A 16,109-nucleotide genomic window follows, 5' to 3' on the forward strand; every position below is an offset into this window, starting at 1 on the left:
CATAGGAGCAGTATTATAGTAGTTATATTCTTGTTCATAGGAGCAGTATTATAGTAGTTATATTCCTGTACATAGGAGCAGTATTATAGTAGTTATATTCCTGTACATAGGAGCAGTATTATAGTAGTTATATTCCTGTACATAGGAGCAGTATTATAGTAGTTATATTCCTGTACATAGGAGCAGTATTATAGTAGTTATATTCCTGTACATAGGAGGCAGTATTATAGTAGTTATATTCCTGTACATAGGAGCAGTATTATAGTAGTTATATTCTTGTATTTAGAAGGCAGTATTATAGTAGTTATATTCTTGTATATAGGAGCAGTATTATAGTAGTTATATTCTTGTACATAGGAGCAGTATTATAGTAGTTATATTCTTGTACATAGGAGCAGTATTATAGTAGTTATATTCTTGTACATAGGAGCAGTATTATAGTAGTTATATTCTTGTACATAGGAGCAGTATTATAGTAGTTATATTCTTGTACATAGGAGCAGTATTATAGTAGTTATATTCTTGTACATAGGAGCAGTATTATAGTAGTTATATTCTTGTCCATAGGAGCAGTATTATAGTAGTTATATTCTTGTCCATAGGAGCAGTATTATAGTAGTTATATTCTTGTCCATAGGAGCAGTATTATAGTAGTTATATTCCTGTACATAGGAGGCAGTATTATAGTAGTTATATTCTTGTACATAGGAGCAGTATTATAGTAGTTATATTCTTGTACATAGGAGCAGTATTATAGTAGTTATATTCTTGTACATAGGAGCAGTATTATAGTAGTTATATTCTTGTACATAGGAGCAGTATTATAGTAGTTATATTCTTGTACATAGGAGAAGTATTATAGTAGTTATATTCTTGTACATAGGAGGCAGTATTATAGTAGTTATATTCTTGTACATAGGAGGCAGTATTATAGTAGTTATATTCTTGTACATAGGAGGCAGTATTATAGTAGTTATATTCTTGTACTTAGGAGCAGTATTATAGTAGTTATATTCTTGTACATAGGAGGCAGTATTATAGTAGTTATATCCTTGTACATAGGAGGCAGTATTATAGTAGTTATATTCTTGTACATAGGAGCAGTATTGTAGCAGTTAGTTGGCGTGTTAGAAATCTTCCGTATGAGCCAATTAGACTTGAAAAGTGATAACATTTGTGACTGAGAGCAAAGATTAATCTTTATATTACCGTATTACTATATAATGTTAAAATTAAAGAGGTTGTCGGGGTTCAGAGGTGAACCCGGACATATCCCCATTTTCACTCAGGCAGCCCCCATTTCATGCTCCGATGCTCTCCTTTGCCCTGCGCTGAATCTGAGCTGAACCCGGACAACCCCTTTAAGAATATCCATTATAGATTGGCGCATAGATCAGGTTTTGGGTGGGGGTGGTGCTGGACAGATTTGCGATTGATAATAAGAAGGAATAATGCAGCCCACAAGTCTTTGTCATGTCCGCTCTGCTCCTTGGACATGCGCCCTTAGGAGATACACAACTTCACATTTCTACTTTATTCTTTTCCCTTGTTTCATCTCGTTTTATGTCTTCTGTGATCAGTGGAGAATTCCATCCCTGACGGACATACAACTTGTGCTTATATATTCCTAATGCTAAAATCAATGGCGGAAAGAAGCAGCTGCCCAGTCGATAGAAAGCATATTTGTTCTTCGCTCCCTGGATGTACGAATGTCTCCTTACAAATAAGAATTTGTTTTTGAAAAGTGTTGAGTGTAAAATATAATTGTCACCCCTTCTGTTTCTGGGAAAGTTGGGTGACAACCAACAAAGGGCTCTCAATGGGAATGGGCTGATTGAGGCTAAGTGTGCAGAGGTGAGGTACCATTATCACGCCTCCGCTTCCTGGTGCACCATGTGAACGTATCCTAATTCCTTAACCCCTTAGTGACCGCTTTTTTACGGTAGTCTCTAAGGGGCCTTAGGCTAGGCAAAGGTGGAGAGCTGAGGCTTGACTTTCATATGAGAGCTGGGCACCCGCTCTAAAGGCCTGGATCAACAAAGACACCAATCCGGGGTGTTTAACCCCTAAGATGCTGCGGTCGATAGCAACTGAGGCATTTAAGTGGTTTAGAGGTTCCCTGTGTCTCCCGTTGGCATCCTGCAAATGAGATAGCAGGGTGCCGATGTATTCACATGGCAGCCCGGGGCCTAATGAATGCTCCAGGCCTGTCTGCAGTATATACCTCTCTGGCAGAGCCTGCTGGTGACTGGCAGTATAACACTGACAGTATAGTACTCTGTACTACATAAGCAGTACAGAGTATTAAGGAAGCAATCAAAAGATCACCTGCTAAAGTCCCCTTGTAGGACTTGTAAATCGTTAAAAAAAAAAGTTAACGTTTTATTAAATAAAAACAAATCTCCAAGTAAAAAAAAACATTTTTTCCATTGAAAAAAAATAAATTGCTTTTCAATTGAAAAATATTGCAGTAGTAAAATCCCATACCATAAAGAAAGCCAAAATTTCAGTTTTTTGCTTATTTGACCCCAAACTAAATAAAAAACAATCAAAAAGTGTTATGTAACACAAAATGATACCAATGAAAATTACAAGTCATACCGCAAAAATGAAGCCCCCAGACAGCTCCGCGGAATGAAAAGTAAAAAAGTTCTGGGTCTTGGGATACGGCGATGCAAAAACATTTTCTTTATTATTTCTTTAAAGGTTTTTTTATTGTGCAAAATTAGTAAAATGTTAAAAAAAAAAATTGGAAAAATGAACGAGGCAAAATTTATAATTTGATTTGATTTGATCTGCTGATTTTTCCTGCGCGGCAGATACTGATCAGTTTGCTGGAATTTCTGCAGAATATGAAGATGACGTTCGCTCTGTGCAGGGGGTGGGAGGTTTTGTGCGATTCGAGTGGGAGATAATTTTGAAACTACCTATTGCAGAGAAACCTACATGAAAGGGAGACAATCATCTGTCAGGGGATGACGGCTTAATAACAGAAGGAGGCGTTTTCCTGAGCCCATAGGTAAATGGGGGGGGGGGGGGGGGGGGGGTACCAGGCTCGTGGCAATGAATGAGAAAGGTGCCCACCATCCTGAAGATAATTCCAGTCACTGCCATTCCAGACTCCTCTGTGGATGACGGCCACAGAACCAGCACAGCGCAATGAAAATCTCATTAGATTAACCACTGATGCTCATCCTGAGGTTCCTGTTTCATGAATTTAATGCCAGAACTATAGGAGGTCAGATGGTGTCCGCTGAGGTCAGTCGGGGACCATGTAATACAGTCCATCAGAGCAGTTACTATAAAAATAAGGGAACCCAACCCTACAAAATACATCTGTTGTGGGATCCGCTTAAGGGCTCATGCACACAAACCGCGCCGTGCATTGGGGACCGCAAATTGAGGTCCCCACGTGCGCCGTCCGTGTGGCCGGTGCTGACAGATGCAGACCCGTTCAACCTGAATGGGTCCACGATCCGACCACATCGCAAAAAATTGAGCATGTTATTTTTTTTTGCAGTGCGGAGGCACGGACAGAAAACCCACAGAAGCGCTTCCGTGGCCTTCCGCTTCGTATCTTCTGGATTGCGTACCCATTCAAGTGAATGGGACTGCATCCGTGAAACGGTGCGCACACAGCAGGTTCCCGTATATTGCGGACGTGCTGTTTACACATGTTCGTGTGCATGAGCCCTAAGGCCTAATCCCGGCCCGCATGCAGTGACCAGTGGCTTGCTGGGAAACCTAGGTATTCGGCCTCATGCACGAGACCATGTCCATTTTGCGGTCTGCCGAAATACGTCCCCCTTTTTTTTTTTTTGCAGAGTCATTGACTTTCATGGGTTCGTGGTCTACATTTTGCGGAATTATCCTATTTCTTGGTCTAATGGACATGGATGATCTTTGTGATTTCCGCCTCCGTATGTTTGTTCCGCAAAAAGATACAACATGTCCTATTTTGGTCTGAAAAATGCGGACCACTGACCCATTGAAGTCAATGTATCTGTATTTTGTGGATCCGCAATGTGAATGAGACCTTACCTTGAAGGGTTGCACTCATAGGCACCGCAAAGTGTCTCCTCAATCTTATAGGTTGTGGACATTTTTGGCCTCCATTTGCAGTTAGTCTGGATAGACGGTCTTGTACCGTTTTCTGCACACAGCTCTTAGTCAGATCTATATGTTTCCATAGTTACAGACTACAAACAAACACATTGTAGTCTGATGCGGCAGTCATGCGTTATTGCCTCTGCCCCTTCCGGCAGTAAAGAAGGAGACAGAGGGGGTGGAGGGTCCCTGGCAGTCGCAGGTCTCCGGTGTGAACAGCGCTGTAATAAAGTTACCGTCTTGGGGACCCTGAGGCCACAGTGGGAATCATCCTGCGGAGAGGGGCTGCTGTCTGCGGTGACCACATATACGTTTGAGCTGAAGCAGAATGTTCTCTGCTGGATTTACAGCGCTGCCCCCGTACGAGGGCGCGGAAGATAAATATGTGTGCAAAAGCCAGTGCGCAAATCCTCTTAATTTACAGCCGATATTAGGCTCTGGATACTGTAAGTGTAATGCACTGGGCCTGCTTTTTTTGCTGCGAAGCGCCGAGGTAATTGAGGTGTCTGGATATTTATGGCCTTTTTGGGGCTGATTTTAAAAGGGAAGCGTTGTCAGCTTTTAAAGGCTTTAAATTGCATTAAATATTGCTGAGGAGCGTTTTCTGCTGCGGCGGAGGAAATGCAGGGGAACGGTATACCAAACCGCTCTGTGGAGTCCGTGGAAGTAAGCAGGGTTATGTAAAGTGAGGGTAACAACATGTCCACCTGTGAACCCCACTTTATTCTGCCGGTTGTTATTGGAAACAGTCAGCAAGCTAGCCGCCAGACGTCCCCCTAACAGCTTAGCGCGGCACCTGTAATGCAAGGAGAAAGTCGTTAGATGAGGGAAGAGGACACTTCTCAGAATGCAAATCACCGCAAGTAATGTATTTTCACAGTTACTGCACCAGCAGAATAGTGAGTGCAGCTCTGGAGTATAATACAGGCTGTAACTCAGGATCAGTACAGGATAAGTAATGTATGTACACAGTGACTGCACCAGCAGAATAGTGAGTGCAGCTCTGGAGTATAATACAGGATGTAACTCAGGATCAGTACAGGAGAAGTAATGTATGTACACAGTGACTGCACCAGCAGAATAGTGCGTGCAGCTCTGGAGTATAATACAGGATGGAACTCAGGATCAGTACAGGATAAGTAATGTAATGTACACAGTGACTGCACCAGCAGAATAGTGAGTGCAGCTCTGGAGTATAATACAGGAAGTAACTCAGGATCAGTACAGGATAAGTAATGTATGTACACAGTGACTGCACCAGCAGAATAGTGAGTGCAGCTCTGGAGTGTAATACAGGATGTAACTCAGGATCAGTACAGGATAAGTAATGTATGTACACAGTGACTGCACCTGCAGAATAGTGAGTGCAGCTCTGGAGTTTAATACAGGATGTGACTCAGGATCAGTACAGGATAAGTAATGTATGTACACAGTAACTGCACCAGCAGAATAGTGAGTGCCGCTCTGGAGTATAATACAGGATGTAACTCAGGATCAGTACAGGATAAGTAATGTATGTACACAGTGACTGCACCATCAGAATAGTGAGTGCAGCTCTGGAGTATAATACAGGATGTAACTCAGGATCAGTACAGGATAAGTAATGTATGTACACAGTGACTGCACCAGCAGAATAGTGAGTGCAGCTCTGGAGTATAATACAGGATGTAACTCAGGATCAGTACAGGATAAGTAATGTAATGTATGTGCACAGTGACTGCACCAGCAGAATAGTGAGTGCAGCTCTGGAGTATAATACAGGATGTAAATCAGGATCAGTACAGGATAAGTAATGTAATGTATGCACACAGTGACTGCACCGGCATAATAGTGAGTGCTGCTCTGGAGTATAATACAGGATGTAACTCAGGATCAGTACAGGATAAGTAATGTATGTACACAGTGACTGCACCATCAGAATAGGGAGTGCAGCTCTGGAGTATAATACAGGATGTAACTCAGGATCAGTACAGGATAAGTAATGTATGTACACAGTGACTGCACCAGCAGAATAGTGAGTGCAGCTCTGGAGTATAATACAGGATGTAACTCAGGATCAGTACAGGATAAGTAATGTATGTACACAGTGACTGCACCATCAGAATAGTGAGTGCAGCTCTGGAGTATAATACAGGATGTAACTCAGGATCAGTACAGGATAAGTAATGTATGTACACAGTGACTGCACCAGCAGAATAGTGAGTGCAGCTCTGGAGTATAATACAGGATGTAACTCAGGATAAGTAATGTATGTACACAGTGACTCCACCAGCAGAATAGTGAGTGCAGCTCTGGAGTATAATACAGGATGTAACTCAGGATCAGTACAGGATAAGTAATGTAATGTATGTACACAGTGACTGCACCAGCAGAATAGTGAGTGCAGCTCTGGAGTATAATACAGGATGTAAATCAGGATCAATACAGGATAAGTAATGTAATGTATGCACACAGTGACTGCACCGGCATAATAGTGAGTGCTGCTCTGGAGTATAATACAGGATGTAACTCAGGATCAGTACAGGATAAGTAATGTATGTACACAGTGACTGCACCATCAGAATAGGGAGTGCAGCTCTGGAGTATAATACAGGATGTAACTCAGGATCAGTACAGGATAAGTAATGTATGTACACAGTGACTGCACCAGCAGAATAGTGAGTGCAGCTCTGGAGTATAATACAGGAAGTAACTCAGGATCAGTACAGGATAAGTAATGTAATGTATGTGCACAGTGACTGCACCAGCAGAATAGTGAGTGCAGCTCTGGAATATAATACAGGATGTAACTCAGGATCAGTACAGGATAAGTAATGTATGTACACAGTTACTGCACCAGCAGAATAGGGAGTGAAGCTCTGGAGTATAATATAGGATGTAACTCAGGATCAGTACAGGATAAGTAATGTATGTATACAGTGACTGCACCAGCAGAATAGTGAGTGCAGCTCTGGAGAATAATACAGGATGTAACTCAGGATCAGTACAGGATAAGTAATGTATGTACACAGTGACTGCACCAGCAGAATAGTGAGTGCAGCTCTGGAGTATAATACAGGATGTAACTCAGGATCAGTACAGGATAAGTAATGTATGTACACAGGGACTGCACCAGCAGAATAGTGAGTGCAGCTCTGGAGTATAATACAGGATGTAACTCAGGATCAGTACAGGATAAGTAATGTATGTACACAGTTACTGCACCAGCAGAATAGGGAGTGCAGCTCTGGAGTATAATACAGGATGTAACTCAGGATCAGTACAGAATAAGTAATGTATGTATACAGTGACTGCACCAGCAGAATTGTGAGTGCAGCTCTGGAGTATAATACAGGATGTAACTCAGGATCAGTACAGGATAAGTAATGTATGTACACAGGGACTGCACCAGCAGAATAGTGAGTGCAGCTCTGGAGTATAATACAGGATGTAACTCAGGATCAGTACAGGATAAGTAATGTATGTACACAGTGACTGCACCAGCAGAATAGTGAGTGCAGCTCTGGAGTATAATACAGGATGTAACTCAGGATCAGTACAGGATAAGTAATGTATGTATACAGTGACTGCACCAGCAGAATTGTGAGTGCAGCTCTGGAGTATAATACAGGATGTAACTCAGGATCAGTACAGGATAAGTGGAAGGCTGAAAAGTCAGCCTGAATTTGTGGGAGGGGCATCTTACCTTTTTAAGCTCCAGCCCCCAGCTCCTCAGGGCGCTTCTGTTCACAGTCTGGATAAGGAGTCGCTTGCTCTGGTACTGCATCCGTGCACGTCGTGAGTACTTTCATCTGGTTCGTCCGTTCGTTTTTCATACACAGCCGTCACGTCTTCAGGAGAGGTAATTCTGTGCAAAACAAACGTGCCACAAGGGCCCAATCAGCGACGGCACATACCTCCGGCCCCCCGAGTCGGCGTGCGTTCCAGCGTGGAACGCACGCCGATACACATTTGTCTGCCCAAAAATGTTTTTGTTTCCGCCTTCCCCCCCCTCTCCCTATCTGTCCCCTGTCTTTTGCATTCATCCCCTCCCGAGACAACAGGGGGGGCAGGGTCTCAACCTCGGGTCCCCCCCTCCACACGGCCTCCCCCGTCCTTACTTGGGCTTCGCTACGGGCCGACGTGCGTTCCAGCATGGAGCGCACGCCGGAAGTCCCTCAGCCAGGCAGGGGCCTGGTCACGTAATCGGCGTGCGTTCCGGCGTGGAGCGCACGCCAGAGTGCCTCCGTCGGCCTGGCCTGGATCACATGTTCGGCGTGCGTTCCAGGGTGGAGCGCACGCCGGAAGTCCGCCGCCGGCCATGGGCCGGATCACGTGGTCGGCGTGCGTTCCAGCTTGGAGCGCACGCCGGAGTCCTTCAGCCGGGCCTGGCCCCGGGTCGCGGGGTCGGCGTGCGTTCCGGACTGGGGCGCACGCCGGGATCGCCGTTCAGGCCCGGCTGATGTATGCCATGACGGCTCCGGCCTAGGTTTTCCCTGTCCCCTCTGGATCCCTCCCCTCCTTTCAGGACAATCTGGTTCTGGCCTCACTATTAGGCCTACGGCCCCCAGACCGGCACCCCCGTCCTAACTGGCCACACGCGGCTAGCAGGGGTATCTAGCCCCTGGCCAACGACGGCCATGCCCACAGTCATTAAAAAAAAAAAAAAAAAAAATTGTTTTTTTAATAAAATGGGGGAGGATTTCTTTTCTCTCTCTGGATTGTATATATATGCGGGTGTATGTGCACGTATGTGTACATGCATACGTGGGTTATGTGGATATATATGTAGATATGTGTATATATGTATGTGTATGCGTCTATATATATGTATATGTGGAGGTACATATATGTATACATGTATGTGTATACAGCTGAATCGGTGTTCTTGTCATACTCTCTCCCGCCGGGCCGCAGCGGGGGAAGGCAAGTCATCTTCGGTTCTCCTCATTCAGGGGGAGGGCTCCCGGGGTCTCGACTAGGTGGAAGGGACCTAGTTTCTGCACGGTGATCAGGGAGACCGGGGTCTCACCACGAGTAGGCCAGGTCATCAGTTACGCCATACCCACTCAGCGGTCACTAAAGCGCTCGCCACAAGTCACCTATTCGAGGAGGGCGACAGTGCCTTATGTTATGTATGAACGTCACGTTATATGCTACTGTCTCATCTACTGGTTCACCAGGCTCACACCTACTCTGTCTCCTGGTTCACCCAGGCTCACACCTATCTCTGCCTCCTGGTTCACCCAGGCTCACACCTATCTCTGCCTCCTGGATCGCCCAGGCACGCACCTATCTCTGCCTCCTGGATCACCCAGGCACGCACCTATCTCTGCCTCCTGGATCACCCAGGCACGCACCTATCTCTGCCTCCTGGATCACCCAGGCACGCACCTATCTCTGCCTCCTGGATCGCCCAGGCACGCACCTATCTCTGCCTCCTGGATCGCCCAGGCACGCACCTATCTCTGCCTCCTGGATCGCCCAGGCACGCACCTATCTCTGCCTCCTGGATCGCCCAGGCACGCACCTACCTCTGCCTCCTGGATCGCCCAGGCACGCACCTACCTCTGCCTCCTGGATCGCCCAGGCACGCACCTACCTCTGCCTCCTGGATCGCCCAGGCACGCACCTACCTCTGCCTCCTGGATCGCCCAGGCACGCACCTACCTCTGCCTCCTGGATCGCCCAGGCACGCACCTACCTCTGTCTCCTGGTTCGTCCAGACTCATACCTACCTCTGTCTCCTGGTTCACCCAGTCCCGTCACCCTCCTCAGTTATGTTCTCTTTTCCTTCCGAACCTTATGATTTGCCCTCTCAGGAACGTGTCCTGATCGTTCTCTCGTACGACTTTGGGATCAAGGTCAGGTGACCCAACACATCGATTCAGGTAGTAGCCTCTAAGCCAGGTACGTTGCCCAGACCGACTCAAGCCTTCTCATAGGCACCAGTCGCACTACGTTCCGGTCTCATATAGTTATTCGGGACCATTTTTCTTTCTTTACAGGTTTAAGCATGTCACATGTTTCTGACACGGAGGACACCATGTCTCTCCCCGGAACGTCCGTCTCAGGCCAGCCGGGCAACACGTCCCTGAGAAGCTGGACGATTCCCAGGCTCATCGCGGAACTCAATAAAAGGGGCATCCCTCACCCGGCCTCTGCCCGCAAAGCAGAGCTGTACAAGCGGCTGATGACCACCCCGGGTCCGTCGGGCGTCCAGCCGGGCACCCTGGACACTCAACAGTCCTTGAGGCATCTGCAAGCCACCATTGACTCCTTGGTCGGCATGGTGACTGATGCCCAGTCCAGGGTTTCGGTACTGGAGTCCCGGGCCCCGACCCCTCCCCCCCAGGCTCCATACCCCCCGGCCGAGTCCGTGGTTCCTCAGTCGACCTCCGTAGGTACGGCCATTTTCACTCCCAGGGTGGCCCCGGCTCATTTCATCCCGGACGGCATTAAGAAGGAGATTCTGGCAGGAAAGGACGTGAACTTGGCGTCCATCCTTATCGCCTCACAGGACCTCCCTGAGAACAGGGTCATCAATTGTGGTGACGTCTCCCTTGTCCTGAGGGCCAAGGACGCAAGGCTGAACCGAAAACTCACCATCCCGGAGTTTGTTTTGGCGTTCAGCCTGTTCAGGGATGTCGTGTGCTCGGCCCAGCCCACAAGAAGGGAGGAACTAGATTCCTATCTCTATCTGGTCACCGATCTGGGGCATAAGTACGGTGGCGCGTCATTCTATGACTATCACCGCTCCTTCTCTGCGAAGGCTGCGGCTGCCCTGGCTCAATTCCAGTTCGTCACCAATTGGGCAAATATAGACATGGAATTGTTCTGCCGCCACTTCGCGGGCCTCAGGGCCCCGTCCTGCTCAGGGTGTCAATCCATCTTTCATTCCGCGGACTGGTGTCCGAACGCGGTCCACCCTGTCCAGGATAGGTCCCTGCCTGGTCCCTCAGGTCTCCAACCAGGCACCCCCGGAGTGGACAAGCTGGGGAGGCCCATCGTGTACCTGGGCAAGAGCCAGGTCTGTAATAATTACAACAGGCATGGCTGCAGCTTCAACAGTTGCAGGGCTCTCCATGTCTGCTCGCAGTGTTTCAGGGCTCACCCGCGTTCCGCCTGTCCCAAGGGGTCGGCGAAGCAGCTATGACTAGCCGACATTGACCTCGACCTCCTTGGAATCCTTCTGCGGGGCCACCCCGACAGGGGGTTTGTGCAGTTTTTGCTGTCCGGCTTCGCAGAGGGATTTCACACGGGCCTCGTTGCTCTGCCGCAGACGCCTTGGGAGGGCGGCAACCTGAGGTCGGCTTCTGAAGACCCGGCAGCGGTTGAGGAGTTGCTCCAAGCAGAGGTTGACAAAGGGTTCCTAATTGGGCCACTTGAGTCGATTCCATTTTCCTCCTGGCGCATCAATCCCATTGGCCTGGTCTCCAAAAAAAATACAAATAAAAAAAGGTTAATCTATGACCTGTCCGCGCCTCATGCCTCTGCCGTCCCCAGTCTCAACTCGCTCATCCCATCCGAGGAGTTCTCCATTAAATATTCCTCTATAGACAAGGCGATTAAAGGTATAGTAAACTCCGGCAGGGGTTCCTGGTTGGCAAAAGCGGACATCTCAGATGCCTTCAAGCTCCTCCCCATCAAACCGTACTTATGGGGTTACTACGGGCTTAGATGGGCCAACCGCTATTATTTTGCAAACAGGCTCACGTTTGGGTCGAAGAGTAGCCCTTGGTTGTTCGACCAGTTTGCCAAGGCCCTGCACTGGATCCTCGTCCACCATGGTGGATTACCAACGGTCATCCACTACCTCGATGACTTTCTGATCATCGAGGGTCCACAAGGCAGGTCGGGCAACCTGGCTACTCTTCTTCAGATTTTTTCCAGCCTACAGGACCCGATAGCCCGCGCAAAATCTGAGGGCCCCGCCCACAGGGTGACGTTCCTCGGTATCACCCTGGATTCCGTCCGGATGGAGGCCAGCCTCCCGGAGGAAAAACTGGCGAGTTGCCGTGCGGCAATTTCCCACGCCATGTCCGTGGGCTATCTGTCCAGGGTGGAGCTCCAATCCCTGCTGGGGCGTTTCAACTTCGCCTCCAGAATTATGCCCCAGGGCAGGGCTTTCACTTCCAGGTTGCTCCAGCTACTGCCTTTGGCCCCTGACCAGAACAGCATTGTCCACTTGGACAGCCATGCCAGGGCGGACTTGGCCATGTGGTCCCTGTTTTTATCCTCCTGGAACGGGATCTCCCTTTTTGTACCAACATGGGCACCATCATATCCCACCGTTTTTTCGGACGCTGCTGCGTCCCGGGGGTATGCCGCTATTTTTGGGTCCCATTGGATGGCTGGCCAGTGGCCCATAGAAATCCGGTCAGTCGCCGAAAATCTGAGTTCATCTTCCCTCCTGGAGCTCTACCCCATCGTGGCGGCAGCTCAGAGCTGGGGTCATCGCTGGGCGAACACACCGGTGATGTTCATCACCGATAACCAAGCGTTGGTGGACATCATCACAAAAGGTCGGGCTAAATCCCCCAGGATCATGTCCCTCCTGCGCAGACTAGTTTGGCTCTCCCTCACTTATAATTTCCATGTGTTCTGCAGTCATATCCCGGGGGTCGAGAACGTGGCGGCAGATGCCCTGTCCCGATTTAATTTCCCCCTCTTTTTTCAGGTGCTGCCAGGAGCGGACCCCTCGGGGTTCCCCCCTCCGGTCTTCCAGTCTCTAGTGATGGACTAGAGTCCCTCCTTGCTCACGCCAGGAACCTGGTTCAGCACTCCCTCTCCTCCAATACCATCAGGAACTATCAAGCCGGTGTCAAGGTTTACGAAGGTTTCGCCAGGTCCCACCCGCAAGGTGGCTTGGACGATGTCTCCTACACCCTGGCGTTTATAGCCCACTGTCACCGCAATCTCAGGCTATCCTTCAACACCATCAAGCTGTACCTAGCGGGGGTACAACACTGCGCAATGCTCCATAACCCGAAGGGAGGTTCCATCTTTTCAGTGCAGGCGGTAAAAGCTGCCCTTAGGGGGGTCCAGAAGTGCGGGGTCGTCCCTCCTGTCCGTAGGCAGCCTGTCTCCGGCGAGATGTTCAGGCGACTCTCGTCCGCGCTGGATGGTCTTCCTTTTGGGCACTCTCCTAGTTTGATTATCAAAGCAGCCATGTACCTCGGGTTTTACGGGTTCCTCAGGCCAGGTGAGTTCACCAGCACCTCCCCTAATAGTCAGGGGTTGCAGGTGCGACAGTTGTCCTGGGCCCATGACCATTTCGTCCTCTGGCTCCCTTCCACGAAGGTCAACCAGCTTGGTCCACCTTCGGAGGTCAGGTTTTTTAAAACCTCCAACGATTGGTGCCCAGTCATGGTCCTCCGTCAATTGCTAGCCCTGTTGCAAGATGCCTCCCCAGAGGCCCCGCTGCTTCCTTGGCGTGGGGGGCCCCTGACGTCAATCCAGTTTGTGGCCCACATCAGAACGCTGGCCTCAGGTCTCGGTTATAACCCGCTGGCCATCACAGGACACTCGCTCCGAATCGGAGCCGCGTCCTCAGCATCAAAAAACGGAGTCCCGGCGCACGTGATTAAGTGCATGGGTAGGTGGCGCTCTTCTTGCTTCACGAGATACATCCCGAACCCGCATGTTGAGATTTCCCAGGCATTTTGTAACCTTGCTCTCTGAGTGGTATTAAAGGCTTTGGTCACTACTCTGCTGTCCTCGTTTATTTTTGCACACTACTAGGCCTACCCTCGCTCCTGGCTTCCGGCACAACACAGCCAGCTAGGTTAGGGGAAGCGCTTCACCCTCGCATCACAGTTAAGCCTCTCCCATAAGTAATGTATGTACACAGGGACTGCACCAGCAGAATAGTGAGTGCAGCTCTGGAGTATAATACAGGATGTAACTCAGGATCAGTACAGGATAAGTAATATAATGTATGTACACAGTGACTGCACCAGCAGAATAGTGAGTGCAGCTCTGGAGTATAATACAGGATGTAACTCAGGATCAGTACAGGATAAGTAATGTATGTACACAGGGACTGCACCAGCAGAATAGTGAGTGCAGCTCTGGAGTATAATACAGGATGTAACTCAGGATCAGTACAGGATAAGTAATGTATGTACACAGTTACTGCACCAGCAGAATAGGGAGTGCAGCTCTGGAGTATAATACAGGATGTAACTCAGGATCAGTACAGGATAAGTAATGTATGTACACAGTGACTGCACCAGCAGAATAGTGAGTACAGCTCTGGAGTATAATACAGGATGTAACTCAGGATCAGTACAGGATAAGTAATGTATGTACACAGGGACTGCACCAGCAGAATAGTGAGTGCAGCTCTGGAGTATAATACAGGATGTAACTCAGGATCAGTACAGGATAAGTAATGTATGTACACAGTGACTGCACCAGCAGAATTGTGAGTGCAGCTCTGGAGTATAATACAGGATGTAACTCAGGATCAGTACAGGATAAGTAATGTATGTACACAGTGACTGCACCAGCAGAATAGTGAGTGCAGCTCTGGAGTATAATACAGGATGTAACTCAGGATCAGTACAGGATAAGTAATGTATGTACACAGTTACTGCACCAGCAGAATAGGGAGTGCAGCTCTGGAGTATAATACAGGATGTAACTCAGGATCAGTACAGGATAAGTAATGTATGTACACAGTGACTGCACCAGCATAATTGTGAGTGCAGCTCTGGAGTATAATACAGGATGTAACTCAGGATCAGTACAGGATAAGTAATATAATGTATGTACACAGTGACTGTACTATTTAATGTAGCCCTATGTATAAACTGTAAAATGGTGAGGTAAGAAGAAGGAAGAAGTTCTGGGTCTCCATGGTGACAGACTACAAACGCAATGTAGTCTGTTTCCGCAGTAATAATACACCTTTCCACCTGTGCCCTACTTCTTGCCTATATACTGTATACTCATTAGGTTTGCAAGAACTGGAGGACAGAAGGAATCCAGTACGACTTCAGCATCAGACTATTCAGGATCTGCTTGCAGTCTGTCACCACTCAGAAACATAGGTCTGCATATGAGCTGTAAACCCTAAATGGTTGGTGATTTTTAATCAAAACTATTTTCTAAGTTTTTTATATTTTAGACACATTACAGGCGTATCCATAGGCTTCACACAATGTGTACGGAGCAGAATATGTCTATTTGACGACACGTGCTGCGGTTTTGATGCTCAGTATTAGGAATGTGTTTGCTGCTGACGGGGCATCCCTTCACTTGTAGTACTACAGTAGTCGCCTATGTGCATGTGGCTATACCATAAGCTCCCCTCTGTGTTGGGCAGCATTAGGATAGTGTTGAGGCAGTGGAAGGGTTAATCACTCTTTGCTATTATTAGGAAGAATTCCAATAAGGAGGCAAGGAGCAAATAAACATCTTATTAATATTAATGAGAATTTCATTATCCTCCAGACAGAGAAGCAAGACAGATGCAGAGAGAAGGATTTCTTCCCTGAGCTGTCTCCTCTGTCTCTTGTGAGTCGCTCTCATCCTTCCTGTCTCTTGTAGCACAATACGCTCCCTCTTTTTCCCTCAGTACCTGCTTATTTCTCTCCCACTCGTCTCCCCACCTCTCACTTCCCTCCCTTGTTTCTCTTCTCCTGGTTTCTTCCTCCTCATATCCCCCATTCTCTAGACTCCATCTCTTTCCCCCTCTCTCACCTTGCATCTTTCCCCCTCCTTCCTCTCTCTTCCTCCTGCACTCATTTCCTTTTCTTCTTGTTCTCTGTCTCTCTTTTTTCTCCGTCTTCCTACTCTTCTTCCTCCCTTTTTCCTCTTATCTTCTTTTCCCTCTCCTGCTCAACACACCATCACTCTTTCTGTTCCCCTCTCTTTCCTCTGTCTTTCTCTTCCTCTATCCTTTTTTCTTCCTCCACCTTTCAGCTTACCTCTATCTTCCACTCTCTTGTCTTCCTATCGCTATCATTTTCTCTTCCTCCATCTTTTTTCACTTCCTCCAACTTTTTCTCCCTCCT

This window comes from Bufo bufo, chromosome 9 (assembly GCF_905171765.1).
Source record: "Bufo bufo chromosome 9, aBufBuf1.1, whole genome shotgun sequence".
NCBI lineage: Eukaryota > Metazoa > Chordata > Amphibia > Anura > Bufonidae > Bufo > Bufo bufo.